Below are 26,145 nucleotides of genomic sequence, written 5' to 3' on the forward strand. Positions count from 1 at the left end.
GAATTCAAACTTAAATGGTGACTGAAAAATGTAATCCCAAAGCAAGGTCAAAAAACAAATGATAGAAACTATTTTTATGGATAATTAGAAAAACATAATAGTATGTCAGAATTTGAGGACTAAAGACAAAGCAGCCTTTAGGGGAAATTTTATGACTCTAAATTCTTTTATCAATAAAAGAAAAAAGAATAGATCAATTAAATGGCATAAAATTGAAAAATGAATAAAGCAATAAATCAGATAATCTCAAATAAAAATAGAAATTCTGAAAATCAATGAGAAATAACCAACACTGAATACAAATAATAGTTTTAATAATGCTTAAATGATAATCTAATGTGATTTTCACTTTAAAATTGTTTGAATGTTTTAACATCAAATGTTTTATTTTTTCTGAATAACATGTAAAATTAATTTTTAACATTTTTTTTAATTTTGAGCTCCAAATTCTCTCCTCCCTCCCTTCCTCTCTAGCCTCCAACTTCCCTCTCAGCACATAGATGGTGGGGGAATCGAGCAGCTGATCAGAGAGGGATTGCAGGGATCTCTTTACTGGCACTGAGGTGGGATTCTCTTGCTTTGCCTGTATTTGTATCTGGGTCACAGTCCTGGGTGGTGGTCCTGGGGTGAGGAGGAGCATTGGTGTTATGGAGCTTGTGGCGGTGATAGAAAGGGAATCTTCCTCACAGTTCCAAGGCAGAAAAGAGTGTTTGAGGTCATTCATACACCAGAGCACAGGCCAGGAAGGGAGTAAACACCTCTCCTTTGATCATACCAACTTGGAAGTACTGAAAATTTACAGGTCCTAGAAGTATCTCTGAAAACAACTGCAGAAAACCCCAAAGCAGAGCCCTACCTTAACAGAGTTTAAAAGTCAAGTAACTGGCTGGGAAATTGATCAAATAGTGTGAAAAAAACATAGACTATAGAATTTTACTTTGGTGACAAAGAAGATCAAAACATATAACCAGAAGAAGACAACAAAGTCAAAGCTCCTACATCCAAAGCCTCCAAGAAAAATATGAATTGGTCTCACACCATGGAAGAACTCAAGAAGGATTTTGAAAATCAAGTAAGAGAAGTAGAAGAAAAATTGGGAAGAGAAATGAGAGTGATGAAAGAAAATCATGAAAATCAAGTCAACAGCTTGCTAAAGGAGGACCCAAAAAAATACTGAAGAAAATAACACCCTAAAAAATAGACTAACCCAAATGGCAAAAGAGGTCCCAAAAAGCCAATGAGGATAAGAATGCCTTCAAAAGCAGAATTGGCCAAAGGAAAAAGATTCAAAAGCCCAATGAAAAAAATAATACTTTAAAATTTAGAATGGAGTAAATGGAAGCTTATGACTCTATGAGAAATCAATTATAAAACAAAACCAAAATAATGAAAAAAAATAGAAGATAACGTGAAATATCTCATTGGAAAAAACAACTGACCTGGAAAATAGATCCAGAGAGATCTTTTAAAAATTATTGGACTACCTGAAAGGCATGATCAAAAAAAGAGCCTAGACATCATCTTTCAAGAAATTATCAAGGAAAACTGCCCTGATATTCTCGATCCAGGGGGTAAAATAGAAATTGAAAGACTCTACCAATCACCCCCTGAAAGAGATCCCCAAAGGAAAACTCCTGGGAATATTATAGCCAAATTCCAGAGTTCTTTGGTCAAGCAGAAAATATTGCAAGCAGCCAGAAAAAGAAAACAACAATTCAAGTATTGTGGAAACACAATCAGGAAACACAAGATTTAGCAGTTTCTACATTAAAGGATTGGAGGGCTTAGAATATGATATTCTGGAGGTCAAAGGAGCTAGGATTAAAACCAAGAATCACCTACCCAGCAAATCACCCACCCACCTATATTCAGCAAAACTGAGTATAATCCTTCAGGGGAAAAATAGACATTCAATGAAATAGAGGACTTTCAAGAATTCTTGATGAAAAGACCAGAACTGAACAGAAAATTTGATTTTCAAATACAAGACTCAAGAGTAGCATGAAAAGGTAAACAGGAAAGAGAAGTCATATGGGACTTATTAAAATTAAACTATTTACATTTCTGCATGGAAAGATATTTTAACTCATGAGAATAGGGTAGTTGGAGGAAATAGATAGATAGATAGATAGATAGATAGATAGATAGATAGATAGATAGACAGATAGATATAGGTAGACAGAGGGCACAAGGTGAGTTGAATATGAGGGGATGATATCTAAAATATAAAATTAAGGAGTGAGAGAGGAATGTAACGGGAGGAGGAAGAGAGAGGTAGAATGGGGTAAATTATCTCACATAAAAGAAGCAAGAAAAAGGTTTTACAATGGAGAGGAAGAGGGGGGAGGTGAGAAAGTGAGTGAATCTTATTCTCATTGGATTTGACTTAAGGACAGTATAACATACACACTTGATTGGGTATAGAAATCTATCTTACCCCACAGGAAAATAGAGGGGAAAGGGATAAAAGAGGTGGGAATGATAGAAAGGAGGGCATATTGAGGGAGGGGTAATCAGAAGCAAACACTTTTTAGGAGGGGCAGAGAATAGAATAAACAGGGGGCAGAATAGAATGGATGGAAATATAGTTAGTCTTTCACAACATGACTATTATGGAAGAGTTTTGCATGACTACACATGTAGAACCTATATCAAGTTGCTTGCTTTCTCAATGACAGTGGGTGGGGAGGGAGGAAGGGAGAGAATTTGGAACTCAAAGTTTCAAAAACAAATGTCAAAAATTGTTTTTACATGCAACTGGGAAATAAGATATACAGGCAATGAGGTATAGAAATTTATCCTGCCCTACAGTAAAATAGAAGGGGAAAGGGATAAAAGGGGGGGTGGTGATCGAAGAGAGGGCAGATTGGGGGAAAGAGCATTCAAAATTCATGCTATCTTGGGGTGGGTACATGGGAGAGATGGGGAGAAAATTTGGAACTGAAAATCTTGTGGAAGTGAATGTTGAAAACTAAAAATTAATTAGTCAATTAATAAAAAGTTAAAATAAAAAGTTCTTTCTTTCCTTTTTTTAAATCTCCTTGGGATGCAGACCTAGTAGTGGCATTATGCATCCCATAAATTTTAGTATGCTGTCTCATTGTTCTCATTCTCTTTAATGAAATTATTTATTGTTTATACAATTTGTTCTTTGACCCATACATTCTTTAAGATTAGATTATTTTGTTTCCAATTAATTTCTAGTCTATCTTTCCATGACCATTTATTGAATGTAATTTTCATTAAATTACAATCTGAAAAGGATCTTTTTCATAATTCTGCTTTTTTATATTTGATTATGAGATTTTTAATGCTTTAATGCATGGTCAATTTTTGTATAGGTTCCATGTACAGCTGAGAAAAAGGTATATTCCTTTCTATTTCCATTCAAATATCTCCAGAGATCTATCATATCTAACTTACCTAAAATTCTATTCATGTCCTTAACTTCTTTCTTGTTTGTTTTATAGTTAGATTTATCTAGTTCTGAGAAGGGAAAGTTGAGGTCCCCTACTAGTGTAATTTTACTCTCTATTTCTCTCTGTAACTCATTTAACTTTTCCTTTAAAAAATTTGGATGCTATACCATTTGGATGCCTATATATTTAGTATTGATAGTACTTCATTGTCTATAGTAAAGTGTAATTTCTTTCCTTATCTCTTTTAATCAGGTCTATTTTGCTTGCTTTGTCTAAGACCATGATTTCTACCCCTGCTGTTTTTACTTCAGCTGAAGCATTAATAGATTCTGCTCCAGCCCCTTACATTTGTTCTGTGTATATCTCTCTGCTTCAAATATGTTTCTTGTAAACAACATATTGGCTCTTAAGGCACTCTGCTATCTGCTTCCATTTTATGGGGGAGTTCATCCCATTCATATTCATAATTAGGATTACTAAGTGTGTGTTTCCCTCCATTCTATTTTCCCTTGTTTATCCTTTTTTCTCTCTCTCCTTTCACTATCTGTCCCTCCTCACCTGTCTTTTGCTTCTGAGCACTGCCTCCCTCAATCTGCCCTCCCTTCTGTTAGTACCCCTCTTCTTTTATCCCCCTCTTCTCCTATTTCCTTACAGAGTAAGATAGAGTTCTATACCCAACTAAATGTTTATGTTACTTTTTGAGCCTATTCTGATGAAAGTAAGGATCAGGCAATGTCCACCTCAACCTCCATTTTTGCCTCCACTGCAATAGGCCTTTCACACCTCTTTATGTAAGATCATTTACCTCATTCTACCTCTCCTTTTTCTCTTTTCCCAGTAAAATCCTCTTTCCCACCCTTTAATTTTGTTATTGGGGAGCATTTGTAGAAATCATCTCATCAAAGTCAACTTACGCTCATGCCCTCTGTGTATGGATACTCCTTCTAACTGCCCTAATACTGATTAAGTTCTTAAGAGTAACAAGTATCATCTTCCCATGTAGGGATATAAACAGCTCCACCTTATTGAATCCCTTATGTTTTCTCTTTCCCGTTTCCCTTTTTATGCTTCTTTCTTTTTTATTTTCAATTTATGGAATACAACAAGCATTTCCATAACATAGTAAAATTTAAAAGATAATTGCACAAGAAACTGTAGATCTATTATGTATAACTTGTTATTTCTTTTAAATATATAATAAAGTTAACATGTAATTTTTTTTCCTTTTTTTCTTCTCTCCCCCCCACTGTGCCCTAGAGAAAACTACCATTAGACATAAATATACACACAACACATATATATATAAAATTATTCTATACATACTTCTATTATCAGTTTTTTCTCTGGATGCAGATAGGCTCTTTATTCATATGTCTTTCATTTTTAATTTGTATATTTATAGTAGTAAGAATGACTTTAATTGCTCAAAATCATTCTTGAAACAATATTGTTGTTACTGCATACAACGTTCTCTTGGTTCTGTTCACTTCCTTCTTCATCATTACATGCAAGTCATTCCATGCCTTTGTAAGATCACTGAGCTCATCATTTCTTATAGCACAGTAGTCTATCACAACCATACACCAAGACATGTCCTGCCATTCCCCAATTGATGGAGATCCCTGTAATTTCCAATTCTTTGTCATCACAAAGATAGCTGCTGTAAACATCCCATTCACATTCAAAGTTACAATTACTATCTGTGAATTTTCCTCCATCCTATTTTTACTATTTTCTTTCTCAACCTTTCTTTTTACCCTATCCCTGCTACATTATCTTTTCCCTCAATCCTCCCACTCATCCCTCCGAGAATCTACCACCCTCTAACCCCCCAAATCTGAACCTACAGAATGCTCCAAAAGTCCCTCTCCTATCCTGTCCCCCAGTTTTCTTACCTCTCTACATATTCAAATAGATTTTACTCAGTTTTTCTAAGTAGGTGATTCTTGGTTGTAATCTTAGCTCCTTTGCCCTCTGGAATATCATATTCTAAGCCCTCTGATCCTGTAATGTAGAAGTTGCTAAATCCTGTGTAATCCTGACTGTGGCTCCATGACATTTGAATTGTTTCTTTCTGGTTGCTTGCAGTATTTTCTTCTTGACCTGGGAGCTCTGGAATTTGCCTATAATATTCCTGGAAGTTTTTATTTTGGGATCTCCTTCAAGTGGTGATTGGTAGATTCTTTCAATTTCTATTTTACCTTCTGGTTGTGGGATATCAAGGCAGTTTTCCTTTGTGATGTCTTGAAATATTATTTCCAGGCTCTTTTTGTTTACAATACAGGTTTTCTGGTAGTCCAATAATTCTTAAATTATCTCTCCTAGATCTATTTTCCAGGTTGGTTATTTTTCCAATGAGATATTTCACATTTACTTTTCTTTTTTTCATTCTTTTGATTTTGTTTGATTCTCGATGTCTCATGAAGTCAATAGCTTCCACTTTCCCAATTCTAATTTTTAAGTTGTTCTCTTCACCACTCCTCATTCTCCCTTCTGTTGTGCAAGTTCTTCATAATTGCCTTTTTTAACCATAATTTCCCCATTCTTCTTCTCCCTTCCACCACTACCCAATCCATCCCTCTTTCTCCTTTTTTTCATTTTTTTTAGATCATCCCACCATGAATGACTGACACCCATGCCCACTGTCTGTGTAGACTAATAACTGCCCATCATTTCTTGGAGCTCAATAGCATCTATCACAATTGTGTACCACAACTTGTTCCTCCATTTCCCAGTGGATGGAAATTTCCTCAATTTCTAATTATCCGCCACCACAAAAAGAGCTGTTATAAGCATTTCGTATATTTCTGTCATTCGACCAGTTGCTCTATCCCCTTACCATCTCTGGCTTGAAAGCTCCTGAAGCTATTGCAGCTTCCCTCACCACCACCACCACCACCACCTAGTCCCCCCACTTTGAGGCTTTGCTTATAGCTGTTTTGGCATCATTGTCTTCTTCTGAGTTTGGGTCTTGGTGCTCCCCACCACTGTAGTTGGTTTTCTATGATGAAGTTCTTTTGCTGTTGTCCTTTTGTCTCCTTTTTTTGGGCATCCACCCCAGTAGGAGCCCAATTCCCTTATACAGCCCTTGAGACGTTTAGGCCACACTTGGTGGCACCCCATGCAGATCCACTCTCCCAGGTATCTCCATCTCATACTCAGACCTCTCTTCCCTCTCAACAGCATCATCATCCCTCCTGAGGACCTGGCAGAAGCACAAAGGATAAACCAGGCAGCTACAAATTCTAGCATTTGTCTTGGCCCTGGAACTGGAACTGAGTCCTTTGCTCTCCTGCAGCTACAAATGCTAGTGCTCCTTTCTAACTCAGAACTGTGACCAAGGCCCCTATTCCCTTGTGACTTACCATAAGCACTCTTCTCCACCCTGGAACTGCAACCCAGAATTGCTTGCTAGATGGGCAACAGAGTTACCAAACAGCACCAGGCCCTGAATTCAATGTAGAATCAGGAAGAAATGAGTTTAAATCCTGCTTTAGATACTTAATAGCTACCTGACACTTGGCAAGACCTTTGAACACTCTGTGCTTCAGTTTTTACACACTTAAAATGAAGAGAGTATACTTGATGTCCTCTAATATCTCATAAAGTTCCATATCTGTGACCCTTTGAACAAGTTGCCAATGACTTTCTATATTTGAGGATGCATGGCTTTGCTCAGCCCCCAAGAGACACTATGGATTTCCCGTGGAAATAGAAGGGAGAAGGAAAGCCAAGAACAACGATAAAATCTAGTAGGTATCATAATGAATTGAACTCTACTTCATTTCTTTGTTCTACATTTCTGGCTTATCATCTATAGATCACTGACAAAAAAACCCTTCAAGACTTTGATATGACCCATACCAATATGTGACATAATACTGAAACATAATACTGAAGATGCGAGCTGACCTCATCTTGTTATAATGGTCTCTCTTTGGCCCTGTACTGATCAATGTTTTTAGCAATGTCTTAAATGAAGGCAAAGATGGAATGTTTATAAAATTTAAAGATGATACAACGCTAGAAAGGATAAGTAACATTTTGATGACAGATTCGATCTCTCAACAAACATGAGCAGGCTACAGTGATGAGTCATTTATTAATTATGTCTGATTCTTTGAGACCTCATTTGGGGCTTTCTTGGCAAAAATACTGGAGTGGTTTACTATTTCCTTCTCTGGCTCATTTTAAAGATGAAAAACTGAATTAAATAGGGTTAAGTGACTTACCCAGGGTCACTCAGCTAGTAAAGTGTCTAAGGCCAGATTTGAACTCAGGAAGATGAGTCCTTTGACTCCAGGCACAACCTCTTTCTACTTCACAACCCAGGTCCCTAGCTAAAATAATAGTAAAGGCTAAATAAGATGAAATTGAATAGAGAAAAGTGTTAACTCCTTCATTTGGGCTCAAAAATCAACTGAACAGCTGCAGGATACGGGAAGCATAGTGAGACAACTGTTCATATGGAAAAGATCTGCAGATTTTAGTGGACTGAAATGTCAATATGAATCAAGAGTAGCCAGAAAAGCTAATGCAACATTATGCAGCATTGAGAGGGCCATAAAGTCCAGAATAAAGGGTGTGAGCATTTGGCTTTCTTCTATGCTAGTTAATTTACATCTAGGCCCTTGTGTTCCATTCTAAATGCCACAGTTTATTAAAAGAATTAACAAAATATAAAGGGTTCTTTTGTTTTTACCATCAACTAATTTGCTTGGTTTCACTCCATCATCATCTTCTTCCTTTCCTGCCCAGGATAAACTTATCAGAAGGAAATTCATCATCTTAGAGATTTGCTTCAGCTTTGCTATTCAGAAATTATCAACACCTTTGGTTTCTTCTGCCTCTCTGACTGCTGGAGTGAAGAGCAAGGAAGGCAAAAACTCCTCCCACAACATCCATTTATAGAGGGCTCAAAATCCCAGCCATCTCTTTGTTTGTCACCAGCTGCTCTCTTGGTTTCAACTCTACCATCACCTGGTACCCTCTGGCACTCTCCCATCCTTTTTCAGCTTCCTTTTGTTTACTGTCTTTCCCTCATTAGACTGCAACTTTGAGAGCATAGACAGTCTTTCTTTTTCTTATTAGTATCCCCAGCCTAGCATAGTGCCTGGCACATAAAAGGTACTTAACAAATGTTCATTTATTTGTAGTTTGGAAGCTTAGAAATCATCTGATCCAGCCCCTTAATTGTATACATGAGGAAACTGAGGCACAGGCAAATGATGATACTTTGCCAAAGTCGTGACTAATTTAGCAACAGAGGCAAAACTCAAACTCAGAACCTCTGACTACAAATCCATTGTTTTTTTCCACTTCTCCATGATGCTCTTTCATTGTTTGAGGGCCTATCACGTGGAATAGGGTTTATTTTTGTTCTGCTTGGCCCTAAAGAACTAGAAGTTACATATTCAAAGTTACAGATAAGCAGATTCTGGTTTAAAGTTTAAAAAAAATCCTAAGGAATACGGGGAGTAAAACCTAATCCAACTATTAGTGGTTAAATGAAACCAAGGTGTACGAGCAGGTTTGAGCAACAAGGTGGTATAGTGGGTAGAATGGCAAGCCCTAAGTCAGGAAGACCTGATTTCTAATCCAGCCTCAGAGACTTAGTAGCTACGTGACCTTAGGCAACTCACTTAACTCCCTTTGCCTCAGTTTTCTCATCTGTAAAATTGTCTGGAAAATGAAATGACAAATCACTCTAGTATCTTTGCCAAGAAAACCCAAATGGAATCATGGAGAGTCAACTGAAATGACTGAACAAAAACAACAAAAAAAGTAGGAAAGCCACTGAGGGAATAATGAAACAACAGAATAATATCCATGGGAGAATGGAGCGCCAACCCACTTTGGGGAAACAGTGTGGGAGGTGGGGGTGGGAGGGGTAACATGTACAATGTAACACTCTTGGCCTTCAGGCAATGGATGCCAGATTAATTGATAAAATATGTACCTTGCTTCTTTATTATAACAAGTCCAGGGATTCTGAGTGGAGGTAAGAAGGGAGAGAAAACAAAGAAAGGCAAATACATACACAAACACAAAAAGAAAGAAACACTGACAAAGAGAAGCTACATTGCAAAGAGATCTACTAAACAACCTCTGTGATACATATATAAAGAAAAGAGATAAACATTTACCCTAGAGATAAATAGACTAAGAGGGTCTCACCAACCAGAGAAAGAAAGGCAAAAGACAGTAAGCTTTTAGGGAAGACTGTCACCAACCATGTTTCGTCCTATAAAAAACTGTCAATAAAGTATTTTAAAGTAATAGTGTATTTTTGAAACAGTAAATAAAAGTGTGTTATATCCTGTTACATCATGGACTTATTAAAAATGCAGTCAAGAGGCAACATTGGCCCACAGGTCAAGTCAAATCAACAAGCGCTTATTAAGCACATACTGTGTTCTAGGCACTGTACTAGGGACTGGGAATACAAATGCTAGCAAAAAGAAAATCTACACTGGAGGAATTTAAATCCTAATAGATGAGGACAACACATAAAAGGAAGCTGAACAACCTAGGGGATTGGGTGAGGAAGAGGTGTTAGAGAAAGCATGGATGTAGGAAGATGGTGGCAACATCTAGAGAGTCATACGTAGAACCAGGAAAGGAATGTAAGAGGTCTGGCCTGTCCCATTCCTCAAAATTGAGGTTCTAGGAGTAACTCACCAATGAGAGGAAAAGACAATGAGGGTGAGAAAGCAGCCAAGGCATGGTAGAGGAGTCTGGAGAGTCAGAAACAAGGCCTAAAGGTCACTTAGAGATTGCCCACCACGTCTTCAATATATCCAGGAGCATCCCAAAAGTCTTAGTGTAGTTGTAAGCTATGAAAGCTTTTGGAACACCTTGTATAATTAGTTACGTGAATATAATATACTGTAATACAATATAGTATAATATAGCATAACCTAATATAATTGTTTACAATATAATTATATTATAATTAGTTGTATAACTTTGAGTTATTTAAATTATATAATAACTTAATAGATGTTAATGGAAGAAGTCTCATTCCATCAAAATAGAGTGTTCAACAAATACTATACATTCCTACTACCTTTACTTTTGTTCCCTAACCAACAGATTGTGCTACCTAAAACAAAAGTAAATCAAAGAACTTCAGGCTCAAATTTAACTCAAGTATACTTTATAAATATTTGATAGCTCTAGAAAATTATTCTTTACTAAAGTCCCTTTTCAATACCTCATCAACATGTGGAACTAATTCTGGGTTCTTGAAGCTTATTCCACCAATTAGAATTTCTGATACGTTTTATCCAATTGGAAATGCTTTAAGTACAGGCCTAATAGCATATTATGTTCATCCAAGGCTTAGTCCTTCCCAAGCTTGTAGAGACTCATTACAAAAAAAAAAAAAATGACCACTAGTTGTACAGTTTTTGCATACAGCCATTCAAGAATTCTGACTATTAAAGTGTATAAAGACATTATTGTTTAGGAAGTCCCTATTTCTTTTGTAAGTACAAGCAATTTATATATCAGAAAGAGAAGTCTGTTGGTTCATTTGTCTAAATCTAAGAAAGTGCTAACCGCCTTTCAGGTATAAGGTTGCATATTTTCATTTTTGATTGGGTGGGAAGGAAGGAAGGAAAACATTGGGGTAGAAGTATATACATTATAATCTGCTTTCCTTAAAACAACCATATAGCCATAAACCCATGGGTTAAATTTGGATTTGAGCAATCATCCTTTCAATTTATTTCTGTGAGGAAAGCACATAGCTCCCTTTATTTTCCCTCAAAGGCTGATCTGTCCTTTCATTGTCCTTTAATTTGCTAGAAAAGGGGGGGGGTAGTCAATTAATATGAAGGATTATAGAAATATTAGGAAAATTCTGTAGCACTTAAAGTTATTTGGCATTACAAGACATCTCAATCTCCTTCAAATTTAATTATTTATCCTGTCCATCTTTATGTAAAAATAAAGAAAGCATTGTCTCGAGTCACACAAGCTTTATAGGATCCAGTTTTAAATTTTCCCATTGGCTACAAACTGGTTTAGACTGTTATTTTCAGTGAAACCTCCTTTGAATCAGTAGACTGTGTAGGGCATAAGTGTCAAACTTGCCTGCCTTCAGCAAAGCTCATGGGTGCTGTCATTAGAAAATATTTAACAAAATAAATAAAAATATAATAAAATATAGGTAATGTCAATTTGTGGTTTTCTAAGTCTATATGCAGCCTTAGGGACATGCTCCTATTTGAGTTTGACACCACTGGCATAGAGCTTGGAACAAAGAAAGATATTTGTGACAGGAGAGAATTATCAGTTTCCTGGTTGTGATTGTTGTAGTCCTTCTCCAACCTGACTTGCACGTGAATCGGATTTAAGTGAGGCAGAGTTGCACAAAGTCATCAAGCTCATTCTCTTTTCCGGAGTCACTGAAGTCCAGTGGCAGGACAAAAGTCAACATGACTGGTGATGGACCAGGATGCAGTAGATGACCTTAGCATCTTCGATGTCTGACCAAGCTCTAAGTGCTCCACAGTGCCTGCTTGCCACCTTCAGCCACCTACGGGTTTGAGGCCTGTTGTTGCTTGGTTTAGCCCTTCTGCCAGGATGCTATTAACAGAGTGTGGCCACTGTGCATACTACAGTTTCTTGGAGCCACAGGTGAGAGATGGGTAAGAGGTGGAAACCAAAGGTGGATGAGAAGCCCTGAAAAGCTTAGCAAGCCCTCACACCAGAAGTGCTAGTCCTGCCTGAACACTCCATACACCCCCAATTTCCTGGTAAATGAGTCATAGCAGTAGGAATGTGTAGTGGCAAATAGAAACTTTCATGGGGCCAGGGGAGGGAGGAAATATTCTATATGGGGAAGGGGATGATTCTGTTCAATAGGCATATTTACATCCTCTCTGTATGTATAACCCAGTCTTCACTGGTATCAATTAGATCATAGATATAGAATTGGAAGAGACCTCCAAGGCCATCTAATCCAATCCACTCACTTTTCAGGTTAGAACATTTAGATCCAAGGAGTTAAGTGACCTATAGTCCCTTATACCTGAAATGCAACCCTTCTTCATCTCTGCCACATATAATCCTTTCTTTCAGGACTCAGCTGAAGTATCACCTTTTACATGAAGCCTTTCTTAATTTCTCCACAGCCAATGTCATCCTTCTATAATTACTTTGCATTTAACTACTTTGTATTAATTCACTATATTTATATATGACAATGTGTTCTCCTTTGAAAGGAAATGAGCTCCTTGAGGGCAGGAATTGCCTAATTCTTTGTATCCCCCAGTGACTAGTACAACATCAGGTTTATGATGGGTACTTAATAAATGGCAGATTGCCTAAAATCACAGAAACAGTAAGTGTAAAAAGCAGGATTTGAACCTCAGTGTTCTGACCCCAGAGCCTGCTCTCTTTCCATTTTCCCATGTTGCCTGCTCAGAATTTGGGATGAAGACTAAAGACATAAAAGGCATAAAAAAATTTCTCACTCTAAATGCATGACCTTCAGTCAACTAATGAACTGCCATGGAGGGATTAATTTGGGAAACTTTCCAAGCTATTACCATTGGTATACCTCTTTGGGGGATGTTATCAATCAATTGACCAATGAACATTTATTAAGTGCCTACTACGTGCCAAGCACTATGCTAAGTACTGGGGAAACAAAAAGAGGCAAAAGACCACCCCTGCCTTCAAGGAGCTCATAATGAAGAAAAGTTCTACAGTCCCCACAGCTCCCTGAGACCAAGGTGAATGTATGATGGGCATCTTTTCAAAAGCACATGAAAGAATAAAGCCACTGCTCTTGTTAATGTTTCCCTCAACTCTTCTGAAAATAGACAAATTGTTACTGAAACTTGTGAAATTTAGACCTGGATCTTTACTTCTTATCATGGTATTCTAGCAAAAAAGTTGACAGTAAGAAATAGCGATAGGTTATAGGCAGTCAGACAAAGATCCTGAACATATACAACTTCTTTCATGGCTTGTAAGAAATAAGGCCGGTACACAAAATGAACATCATCTGATGACAAAAGAGCTGACCTAGTAAATGCAGGGGAAATGGATGTCATCTTGACTGACCATAGTAATTCTTTTCAATTATGTTCTATGTGATGTAAAAGAAACATGTGTTTCTGAAAGAGAATGATTATCAAATTATCGTTCTCCTATTAGGTGGATATGCAACTGTGCAGGGTACAATAGTAAAAGAGTTACCATAAATAACTACATTTGTAAAACTCTTATTCATCCTGCAGGAATTAGGTGAACTGTTGTTCCCTCCATGAAATCTTCCCTGATTTCCTAAATTCAAGTAATATCCCCTTTAAGCTAATACAGAATCTTGTATGCACCTCTCTTATTACACTTCTACATTCTTGCCTTGCATTTTTTGTTCTTTGTGTAGATGTATTTCTTCCCTACTAAAATGTAAGTAACCTGGTGGTAGCTATGACATTTTATTGATCTTTGTCCTTTATAGCACCTAATAGTCTCATGGGCATTGTAAGAAGTCAAAACACCTTTGTTATAAGAAGTAAGCAGGGGCAGCTAGGTGATGCAGTGGATAGAGCACCAGCTCTGGATTCAAGAGGACCTAAGTCCAAATCTGGCCTCAGACATATTAGCTGTGTGACCCTGGGCAAGTCACTTAACCCCAATTGCTTCACAAAGAAAGAAGGGGGGAAAAAAGAAGTAACAAATCAGCCACACCTGGAAAAATACTACAGTGTCATTCTTGAATTTCAATGAATGTAGCTGTCTCCCTTAAAATTCAGTAAATGTTGTTTCCTATTTTCTTCATGAATGAGAATATCAGAATATGATAATAACTGCTTTAATTGATTAAAAAAAAAAAACCTTGAAGATTGGCAAAGCACTTTCTTCACAATCCAAAGGTTAGACTCAAAGCTTAGTCATTAATGGTTCAGTGTCAACTTTGAAAGATGTTTCCAGTGGAATGCCCCCAGGGATCTGTGCTTTGTGCTTTTTAACATTATTGTCAATGACTTCGGTAAGTCAAAGATAGCATAGTTATCAAATTATCAGATAACATAAGATGGGTAGGAATATCTAATACACTTGATGACAGAGTTAGGATCCAAATATTTTGACCAGCTGGAACATTGGACTGAATTTAATAAGATATGATTTCATAGGGATAAACTTTAAGTCTTGTACTTAGTTTTTTTGTTGTTTTGGGGTTTTGGGGGGATTGGGCAATGGGGGTTAAGTGACTTGCCCAGGGTCACACAACTAGTAAGTGTTATGTGTCTGAGACCAAATTTGAACTCAGGTCCTCCTGAATCCAGGGCCAGTGCTCTATCCACTGCACCACTTAGCTGCCCCTTGTACTTAATTTTTAAATGACTTCATATGCACAAATTGGGGGAGGCATGGCTAGACAACAACTTGTCCCTAAAAGAATTGGATATTTTAAAGGATTGTAAACTCAATACAGAGAGGAAGCAAGGCTTGGCTTCAAATCCTGCCTCTACCACATCCTAGCCCTATGATCTTGGCCAAGTCATTTAAACATGTAGTACCCCAGACAATTCTCCAAGATTATAAATGTCAGAGCAGGTATCAATTTGCTTTGGTAGAGGCAGTTTCTTCTCTGAGAGTTATCTGTACTAATGGAATTATAGGTCTAGTTTAAAAAAAAATGACTCTCATGTATGATTTGGTAGCCAAGAAAGTTATTGTGATATTTCTATAAAGGGCTGTGTTAGGAGAGCCATGGTTTCCGGGAAGGACAATATAATAGTCTCATCGAACTCTGCCCTGTTCAGAACACACCTAGTGGACTATGATGAGATTTGGCACCATGAATTAGGGAGAGCAATGATAATACGTCCTGAGTATCCTGGGATGGGTGAACAGGGATATGTAAGAGCCATGTAAATGACTTGTGCAAAAGCTTTAGAAGACTGAGAAGACTCAGATAGGTGGTAGAGAGGGATGATCACAGCTATATTCAAACTCATGACGAGGTGACAGAACAAGGAGAAGTGGGTAAAATTTGAATAAAGGATAATTTTGCTTTGATGTCTAAATGCCAACAATTAGAGGTGAACAAAAATAGAATGGCTTGCCTTGAGAGGTGGTGGATTCCCCTTCTCAAAGGTCTTCAAACAGAATCCAGATGACCACTTTAGAGGATGGTATACTGCAAATTCCTTTAGCGTAGGGGTTGGATCAGATGGCCATTGCAGTGTCTTTCAAATCCCAAATTCTTTGATTCTATGATTCTTTTTCAGTTATGGGTAGGATTAGACAGTCATTGATATCCTTTCCAACTCTGGAATTCTGGGATTCTCTAATCCTGTGAAGTGCATAGTACTCAGATTATCTCCATTTTCTAGATGAAAAAACTAAGGCTCAGAGAAATTAATTGATTTCTCCAAGGTCAGTTGGCTACTCAGGAAGGAGGAAAAAAGGAAATTAAGCATTTACTATGTGGTATGCCAAGCACTCTACAAATATTATCTCACTTGATCCTCAAACAACCCTGTGAGGTAGGTACTATTATGATCCTCCTTTTGCAGTTGAGGAAACTGAGGCAAACAGAGATTAAGTGACTTGCCCAGTGTTACACAGCTTAGAAAGTGACTAAAGCTAGATTTAAACTCATGTCCAGTGTTTACAAAACAAATCTGATCACATTTGGCCAGGCCAGCTTACTTACTAGTTAAATGTCTAAGGCCAGATATAAATTCAAGTTTTCCTGACTCCAGTCTCAGCATACTATCCACTGGTCCATGTAGCCACCAATTCTGCTTTAAGAGTTAGGATACCAAATGTGGTTCTCCTGAGGTAAAGTCCAGTGATCTTTCCAATACACTTTGCAGCTTCTTGCCAAGTTTATTAAATTTTAAAACAGAGTTCAGTTGAATCATGGGGTGATTATAAGTTTCTGGAAAATAGAAAGAGAATCCCAAACGGTTTTTCTGTGTTGGAGAAGTAGCCAAACAGGAGAAAATTCAGAAGTAGGAAGAGTGGTTCACTAAAAGAAGAAAACCAACTGTGGAAGTGAAGGGTGCATGTGCTAGCCAGTCTGGCTGTGTTGGGTTAACACCTAGAGCATGTGTGCTTCAGTGAGCTAGTCCTGATAAGAAAAGAACAAGTCTCATACTGTGATGCACAAACAGGACTGCATTATAAGGTCACCCTCCTGTAGCTCACCTAATGACTAGCCACATTGTTCTGGCATCTACAACAAATCCGACACCTACCCATCCTCCATTGCCAACTGATATCTCACCACCCTATGATACCTAACCTGGAAAACTCCAACTCTCATTGATTGTTTTCATCCTTGAATAGAATCACTTCTACTTTTGACTATACTTGATTATATATTTACTTGCACATTTCTCTACTGATCTTTTTTTAATGTATACGAAGACTTGCACCCTCAGCTTGATGTATATTCCTTAACATAACTAACCATAGTGCCTAATTCTTTTGTGTTCCCCATAACATTTATCCCAATGGCGGTAACTACGGGGTGCTTAATATCTGCTGAGCTGACTTGTTGAACTTAGAAGTCAAGAGGAAAGCTTTAAAGACAATTAAATGCTTTTAGAAATGGATAAGATGCATCAGAATTACTTATTCTGTTATGCCTCTGAAAACAATAAAGGAAAAGTAAATGTTAGAGGAGTAGATGAATTCCCAAAGCATGATAATTGTTAGACATGAGAAAAAGAGTAAGAGTGGTAGTAAGAGTGACTAATGAGCTTTTCATTGAGTAAGCCTCTTCCTATCTTCCTCCAAGTACATTAGCCTAATAATGTTACCCTAACTGGTACCTGTCCAAGATTTGCCCTACAATTCACTCAAAATTACCCATTTTCATTTGGACAGGGAAGTGTTTTTTTCCTCTCCCAAGCATCTTTCATGGATGCATCTCTTTTGGTCATTGACACATTGGATACCAAAAACTGGTATAGTTACCTCAATGATTTAGTCATATAGTCATTTAGTCACTGAGAGGTGCTGCTGGGCAAGTGTCTGACTTTATTCAGTGATGATAATCCAGTGCTGGTTGGTAGTCCCAACGCTCAACTCAGTGTCTGTGTACTCCACTCAACACCAGAGAATGCCTTAGTCTAATCCTAAACTCTTTTGCTCTCAGAGAATTTATTTACCTTTAGTCTAATACGGTAAGGGGTTAGTGTTTTTCACTCAAGCAGAGAGTTCCAGCTCCTAATCTAGTGAACTCTCTCCTGTAGTCTTAATAAACTAGTTCTTGAATCAGAAGCTACTGGCATATTTTATTTTTAATTATTAACTCTCTAAGGTGTTAATTTCTATTAAAAATGATTGCTACAGATTTGGGGGTTTTGCAGGAAGCGCTACGTCTGAAGCCCAGGTGGGTTTGCGGAAGCCATTAAGTCTGGTTCCCCAAACCCATTCTCGTTCTCTTGAGACTGACTCCTATTCCTCCTCAGTCCCCACCCCAGGCCTGGGATGGGAGGAGAAGGGAGGGGACGTTGGAGAAGGGGAAGAAAGACCAGAAAGTCCAGTCTTGGGTAGGAGGGGGTGGGAGCACATGGGAGAGATTCTAGAGTGGGACAGGCAGGAGCCAGCACGTGGAAGGGGAGCCCACATCGGGAATGGAGAAGCAGGCTGCATCATTTGATTCTTGGAACAGCTCTGTGAGATTTCGGCCCATTTTACAGATCAAGAAATTGAGCATCAGATTTAAGTAACTTGGCCAGGAAAACACAACTTAAATGAAGAAGAGAGGCTCGTGCAGCAGGGAGAAATATGGAAGAAGTAGTTACCAGCAGAATAGAAGGCATAGTTCTAATGAAAGATAGAGAACAAAGATATCTCATAGTCCTCAAAGTTCTGACATCAATACTACAGCCTTCTCATCAGCCTCCAGTTCAATCGCAAGTTCTTCAGTGCCAGAACTTCCAGGATTTTATTTTGATCCTTAAAAGAACTGTTATTTCAGCTTGCTTCCTGGACATAACAACTGCAGTTCCCTCACAAGGGAGAGCACCCAGCACAAGAAGAGGAAGAGAAGAAGACTGAAGCTTTTAGAGGAAGAGGATTAAGAGAGAGAGAGAGAGAGAGAGAGAGAGAGAGACAGACAGACAGAGAGAGACAGAGGGAGGGAGGGAGGAAGGAAGGAAGGAAGGAAGGAAGGAAGGAAGGAAGGAAGGAAGGAAGGAAGGAAGGAAGGAAGGAAGGAAGGAAGGAAGGAAGGAAGGAAGGAAGGAAGGAAGGAAGGAAGGAAGGAAAAGAAACAAAACAAAGAAAGAAAGACAAACCAGACAGAATTGGATCGAATTCATCCATCACCCTTGTTGAACAAGAGGCAGTTGGGTTCGCTCTTCTCTACCAATTATTGCCAACTAGTCCATGAGTTATGTGTAAGGCGCACACAGAGAAAGAAGGTGGAAATTCAGAGCCCTGATTCCTCAGTTGTTGGAACTGATCACTTTAAACTCACAGTGGCTGACACTGCCAGGGAAAGGGTATTCACAGTTAATGATGTGGAGCATGGAGGCTGCAAGTATGGCATCATCAACCTTAGTGGTTTAGGAACCAAGGCTCTCACTGTGAAGATGTAGGACAAACTCTGCTTTACCAATCACAAGGTAATTCTGTATGATAGGCTTGTCTGACTCATCCAGATTCCCATGTTTTGTTCTGTCCCATGGGCATTGCAGACCCCAGGCTGTGCCAGTTTACTTCCTGCCTCCTTGTTCAGCAACACCAGGCCAGGAGACCATCCTGGCATGCTTTGCAGTTTTAAGATCTCTACTGCCGGCTTTTGCACATGGTGCCTGAACCTCAGGCTAATAATTACTTCAGTACAGGCTTGTCTAGAAAGATCCTTTTAACCAACACAGTGTCTGGTCATCAGTAGACATTTGAGACCAGCAGTGATGTACTGGCACAACAGTTTACCACCCATCTCCTGTACTGTTCAATGGCTGCCACTCTGGGGAGGTCTTCATTATTGATCTGTGTCATTGAAGTCAGAAAGGCCCAGGCTAGAAAGCTGCCTGCTTCTTCCATAACTCAGCTGTGACATCTGTTCAGGTGTTACAAGATGAGCAGCACCAGATGGCAGCAGATAACGCATAGGAAGATCAAGCTATGGGACCTGAAGGCCAGTAAGTGTGTGAAACAATATGAGCGCCATGATAAAGAATATGACTACCTGCCCCTGCATATACATGAGGAAGAAAGACTTCTTATAGCAGTGTGGCAGGACTGCTATACAAGAATATGGAGCCTTTGTGATACCCATCTGCTCAGAACCATCCTTTCCCCATAGCCAGTCTCCAAGGAAGACATTCTCAGTTTGGTTTTCTCTTCCCATTTTGAGGGCCCCCGTAGAGTGCCAGGATTCATCTTGGCTGTTCAACAGAATCTGTACTGTTTTTTCCTATAGTTGAGTTTGCACTAGACCAGAGGAACAACCAGAGTAGACCCCAGCATAATGTAATGGAGATCTAACCAAGCAGATTAAACACAAACTCATAAGTAGAAGGCTTGATGTTATTGATATTGCTGCCATTCTGGCTAGGATATTTTCAATGAATGCTTTCAACTTATATGTTTCTTCTTAGCTTCTTGGGTTTAGGTTATAAGTCTTGCATCATATGAGAAAGCTGCAGTTGTATTATCTAATTCCTTTTTGGGCTCAAGGAGTGTGCAAATTTTTTTTTTCATAAAAGGTGCCCATTTCTCTTCCCTTGGAAGATCTCATTCTGTTTTCAAATGTAAACAAGTCTTTACAAGAACTTTAAGGATTGATAGAATTGGGGTTTTCCTTCTCATTGACCAGAAATCTTTCCTGAAACCTAATGAGTTAGAAGTTAATCAGTTTTTGTGTCCCAAGGTATGTGCACATGCCTCATCAAGACAACCACTATGATATTTCTACAGCCAGTTTAAGTAAACAAGACTTGAAGAGAGTCAAAGATAGTCCTCTTATAGTCTCTAAAGAATAGGATATGGCATTATGAGGCAGGTAATAGCTTAGCCTTCTTAATTATACAGCATATGCCTCTGGGATATTTGTTCCAGTATCTTTCACAAGCATTGGGAAAAATATTTTTTTTAATTATGACTGGTTTTAAAGTTTTCTTCCTTTCCTAACTGAGCAATAAGTATAGTGACATGTAACTATTTACAGTGGTTAAAATAGATGAAAGTATTTTTAAGTTAGCAAGTTTCGTAAAACTTTTGCTAGATAAATCTCTCTACTGAAAAATAAAAATGTATCTTTGCCATTAAAAAAAGTAATTGCTACTTGATCTCTCTCACAAACTCCGTGTGTTTTAAAAGCATCTTTTGGAACTCTATTAAGTGAGACATCTGTATAATTTTGTGTGTATACTTCGTTCTTTGCCATTTTGCCTATAGGAGGACACAGTCATACCACAGGTTTGTAAGACAGAGATCAGAAGCTTTATTTTTATTTTGCTGGAAGACATTACTGTGTACCATTAACACTCACAGAAAGGAATATTTAAAATACCCTGTAGAGAGAAATATTTCCCTCTACATTGAAATAACTGAGTGTTTTTCATTTAAGGAGTTCAGGGCAGCAACATGCAGGCTAATATAAACATTTTAATCTTTGAAGGGGCTGGGCACAGCAGGTTGCTAGTACTGTTATTCCCTTGAGAACCTGAAAAGTACAATTTCCCATGATGGACAAGGACTCTGAAAGGTACTAAAAATAGAATCCCAGTCATTCCCAATTCTAAAACCCAAGAAAACAACATCCTTCAGGGGTCCTAAAACATCCCATCATTTTTCATTATAACATTGGCTACAAAAAAAAGAAAAGAAAGAAAGAAAGAAAGAAAAAAGAAAAGGACTGAAGCATTATTTTGTTGTCTCAAGCATCCTCCCATTTCAGTGGCATAGGTTCCCCCTCCTGATGCCACTTCCGAATTACCAAGGAGCTATAACATTACTAGGATTCACAGGGTTATACCAAGTTTAAGAATTTATGCTAGAAAAGTCAAAGGAAAGCTAATCTAGGTAACAACTATCCTCAACTTTTCCAAAGCATTTTGTCTGATTTCTCCCTTCTCTCCCTCATTGCCTACACTATATTTTAGTATTTTACTTTTCTATGCACCTATAATTTTCCACTCCTTTCCTCCAGCAACTTTCCAGAGAGTGAAGACTATTTAATTATTTTTTGTCTTTTCAACTCTAACACTAACATAGTCCCTGGCATACAGTAGGCATTTAATAAATATTCATTGTCTTGAATTTCATTTAACTTGTGAATTGAATGAGACTGAAAATAGGAAGTTTTAAGACAAAGTTAACTTCTACTCCAGAAGACCCCAAAGAGTCAGAGTACATCCAGTTGACTCTTCTGTGGTCATAATCCATTCAACACCTTATCAAGGGTCCTCAGTAAAGTCTAAGGAAGGGGTAGGTAACCTGTGGCCTGGAGGCCAACTATGACCTTCTAGATCCTTGGGGACAGCCTTTTGACTGAGTCCAAGTTTTACAGAACAAATCCTTTTACTAAGGGGATTTGTTCTGTGAAGTTTGGATTCAGTAAAAGAGCTGCACTTGAGGACCTAGAGTGCCACATGTGGCCTCGAGGCTGCAGGCTCCCCGTCCCTGATCTGGGGCATTTGTAAGCAAATAAAAATCCTCAAAAAGTTTCCCTTAGGGATGGTCTATGTGGAGTTTTAAGATGAGGTGCTTTCATAAAAGTCTATAGTCTCATCACAGCACAGAGTTATAGCTATAACTAGGGGTTGATTTGTATGGGAAAGCAGAACAGAGATAAGTTGGAAGGTCACCTGGGATATGACCACCTTAGATCATCATGAACTTTCTTTCCTGCAGGAAGATTAAATATTGCTGAGGGAATCTAGTGGGCCTGTGGCCAGAGATTGGCCACCTAGAAATGAAGTATTGCTCAGATGAAGCTTAGTCACCAAAAGTGAGAAGCATGGAGGATATCATGTGCGGTTTAGTTATTTGGGGAACAGCAAGGAAGAAGTATACTCCAGAAGGGTTCCTTCAGTGCCCTAAAAAATTAGCACCTTAGACCGAAGCCCAGATTGCCACTGTTCTATGCATGCAGAGACACTGTCAGAATCACCCCAGATCAGAAACTACCTGATGACCTGTGAGACACTTGACACTTACTAGTTGTGTGACCCTGGGGAAGTCACTTAAGCCCTGATTGCCTCACCAAGATAAAAAGGCAATTGTTTAACAGAAACATACCATATGCCTGACACAGTATCATAGGGGTCCAAAAGAAATAGAAGTCACAAGCCCTGCCTTTGTAGCACTTACCATATACTTGGAGAGACAAGATCCCTTTAAAAATATTAGCAATGTTCCTTTTAAGTCTTTGGAAGTTAACTCTAATAAAGTGATCAAAACTTAGGTTTTTTTCTCTTACATTATTTCCCTTTATGTGTTATTCCAAGTCACATTTATATCCAAACCAACTTATGACATACAGCTAATAAATAGCAAAAAAAAAAAATGACCTACCCAGCTTATGCTAACATTAAGGAGTGTGTATCTTCATGTGGTACAAGTGAACCTCAATGGCAAACTAGATTGTGGCTTAGAGAATCAATAACGTCTTGTCTACTTCCAAACTGCTATTCCTGTTCGATAGCAAAATGCTTTCTGCACCAGTATTCTGTTTTATTAGAAATACGCACTTCTTATTATAAGAAATAAATTTGAGAGAGAGTGAGGAGAAGGGATAAGGCAAAGTATCATAGTAGAAAGAACCCAGGATCTGAAGTTAGGATGCTTGGATGCTAGACCTAAGTTGTGTTATTTACAGATATTGTGGCCTTGGAAAAATCACTCTACCATTCCAAGCCTCAATTTCCTCCACTGTATGCTGCACTAATCAAACCTTATCTGAAGTAATACATTCAGTTCTAGGCATTTTTTTTTTAGGAAGAGCATTGATCCTGGACCACGACTAAAGGAGAAAAAGGTTAGTAAAAAGACTGGAGACCATGCATGCCATATAAGTTTAAAATGAAATAGAATCAAAGGTATATGATATTTATCTTCAATTATCTGAAGTATTTCCATATAGAATGGGGTAAAGATTTGGTCACTGAGAACAAAGTTAGGATCAGAGGGAAGCTGTCAAAAAATAGAATTCAGCTCAATACAAAAGAAACATTTCCTAAACATTTGTCTGTCCAAAAGTAGAATGAATTATTTTGGGAATTAGTCACTAGAGATCTTCAAGTAGAAAGGATGGATGACCATTTCAGAAGAATTTCTTATAGGAATATAGGAACAAAAAGTGTTAAGCACCTACTACGTGCCCTGTGCTGTTTTAGACATTGCAGATACAAAGTCAAACAGTCTCTTCCTTTAAGCAGCTTACATTTTATCAGGAGAGATAAATATATATGTGTGCATATATATGTGTGTGTGTGTGTGTGTGTGTGTGTGTGTGTATACACACACATATACATATATACATATATATACATATATATACACACACACATATACATATATACGTATATACATACACACACACACACACACACACATACATATATACACACACATGTTTTTTGTTTTTGTTTTGGGTTTTTTTTTGGCAATTGGGGTTAAGTGACTTGCCCAGGGTCACACAGCTAGTAAGTGTCAAGTGTTTGATCTGAGGCTGGATTTGAACTCAGGTACTCCTGACTTCAGGGTCGGGGTTCTATCCACTGCACCACCTAGCTGCCCCTTATATACACACATGTAACAGAGAACTGGTCAATGAGAGCACAGTCCCATGAACACATGCAATATACTCATCCTGATACAATCTACTATATGGGTTTTGGAGCGTGTGTGTGTGTGTGTGTGTGTGTGTGTGTGTGTGTGTGTGTGTCTATTCTGCAGCTATTTTTTCAATTTGCTTACCATATAGTAACACTTTCTGGATACATTCAGATCCAGAAGTGAGCATGTATACACAAGATCTCAATGACTCAAATACATTCTTTTTTCCTACCTGGCTGTATTCTGGTGAGGAGGCATAGACTTCTGTAAACCTCTAGGTGGGGAGACAGAGTTAATGCCAATGGCATACTTTCCTATTTGGTTCACAGTGAAGCCATGACCACACGGCCTTGCTGTTTCTGCTCCTGTTGTTTTTGTTCTTAATTGTATTAGGTGAATGAGTATTGGAGATAGAATGAATTAGGCTGCAACTATGTGAATTCCAAAAGGTCAAAAGGGTACCAGGAACCTGGAATCCTTACCAGAGTTTGCAGGCAGGCCAACGTGGTAAAGAGCAAAACCCCAAATGACCCGCTTGACCCAACAACACAGAAATAGATCCACACTGAAAAACTGTTTTTTGCAAACAAGGAAGAAACTTCATCCAGAGACTTGGTTGTACTCACAAGTAAAGTGGGTGAGGATGCGTGCTTTGTAGCAACCATTTTAAGTCAGAGGCTACTCTCCGAATGGACCAAAATGGCAAAGGGAAAGTTATACCTTCAGTTTTGGGGGGGAAATATATTTGCATTTCTCTCTTTGCTTAATTTTGTATATATCCCTATTGTAAAAGCTAATTGTTGTTAATTGGTTAAATGATGCTTATTTATCTAATATTAGAATTATCTATTAGGAATCTGGGATTCTAATCAGTGGTATTGATGCTACCATTCTCCCAGTCCCTCAGGAGTTAGGAAAAGGATTTACAAAATCTACATGGTACATATACGTGTGTGTGTGTGTGTGTGTGTGTGTGTCTGTGTATACACCCACACCCACACATGCATATATGTATATATATATATGTGTATATATATGTACATATATATACATACATACATATATATGCATATGTGTGTGTGTGTGTGTGTTCATACACACATACACATAATAGATGTGAAGTAATGGGGGAGCTAACATTTCAGAGAATCAGGAAAGATCTAATGTATAATATGGTGCTTGAGCTGAACATTGAAGTAATGCATTCCAGGCATAAGGGACAGTGAGTACAAAGGCACAGGCATATGAAGTGGAGTGTTATATAGGAGAAATATTATCAGTTTGACTAGAGCCAATGGTGTCAAATTGAAATATAAATAGATCCCTGTGGGCCTCATGTTGACTTACAAAACTACAGATTAACATTATTTATGTTACATTGTATTTTTGTTTATTTTGTCAAACATTTCTCAATTGCATTTTAATCTGGTTAGGCTACAACCTCTGGACTAGACCATACAGTGAGTGAAGAGTATTAACGTGTAATAATGTTGGTGAATAAGATGTACAAAGTTTTGAATGTGAAACTGAGGAGCTTACATTCTGTCCTAGAGGAGATAAGGACCTATTTGAGTTGACTGTGCAGGAAAGTAGCAAAGATTTTTCTTTACTTTAGAAAAGTCACATTGACAGCTATGTAAAGTATGATTTGGTGTGGGGAGAGACTTGAAGCAGGGAGACCAGTTAGAATATGGCTTCACTGTGAATAAATAGGGGAGTATGCCATTGGCATTAACTGTCTCTCACCACCTGGAGGTTTACAGAAGTCTATGCCTCCTCACTAGAATACAGCCAGGTAGCAAAAAAGAATGTATTTAAGTCATTGAGATTTTGTGTATGCATGCTTACTTCTGGATCTGGACCAAGGTAAGAGGTGATGAGGCCCTGAATTAGGAAGGTGTCTATATAAGCGTAATATATAACAAAGGGGACAGACGTGGCAGACAGC

General features: G+C 38.2%; 1 pseudogene; it reads left to right on the top strand.

The window, feature by feature from the left end:
* The window catches only part of LOC110216270 (DDB1- and CUL4-associated factor 4-like), a 28,268-nt pseudogene extending 8,432 nt beyond the window's left edge, over positions 1-19,836 (top strand).
* Positions 19,837-26,145: the final 6,309 nt, after the last annotated feature.

Source organism: Phascolarctos cinereus, unplaced genomic scaffold (assembly GCF_003287225.1).
Source record: "Phascolarctos cinereus isolate Bilbo 61053 unplaced genomic scaffold, phaCin_HiC Scaffold_4;HRSCAF=312, whole genome shotgun sequence".
Lineage (NCBI taxonomy): Eukaryota > Metazoa > Chordata > Mammalia > Diprotodontia > Phascolarctidae > Phascolarctos > Phascolarctos cinereus.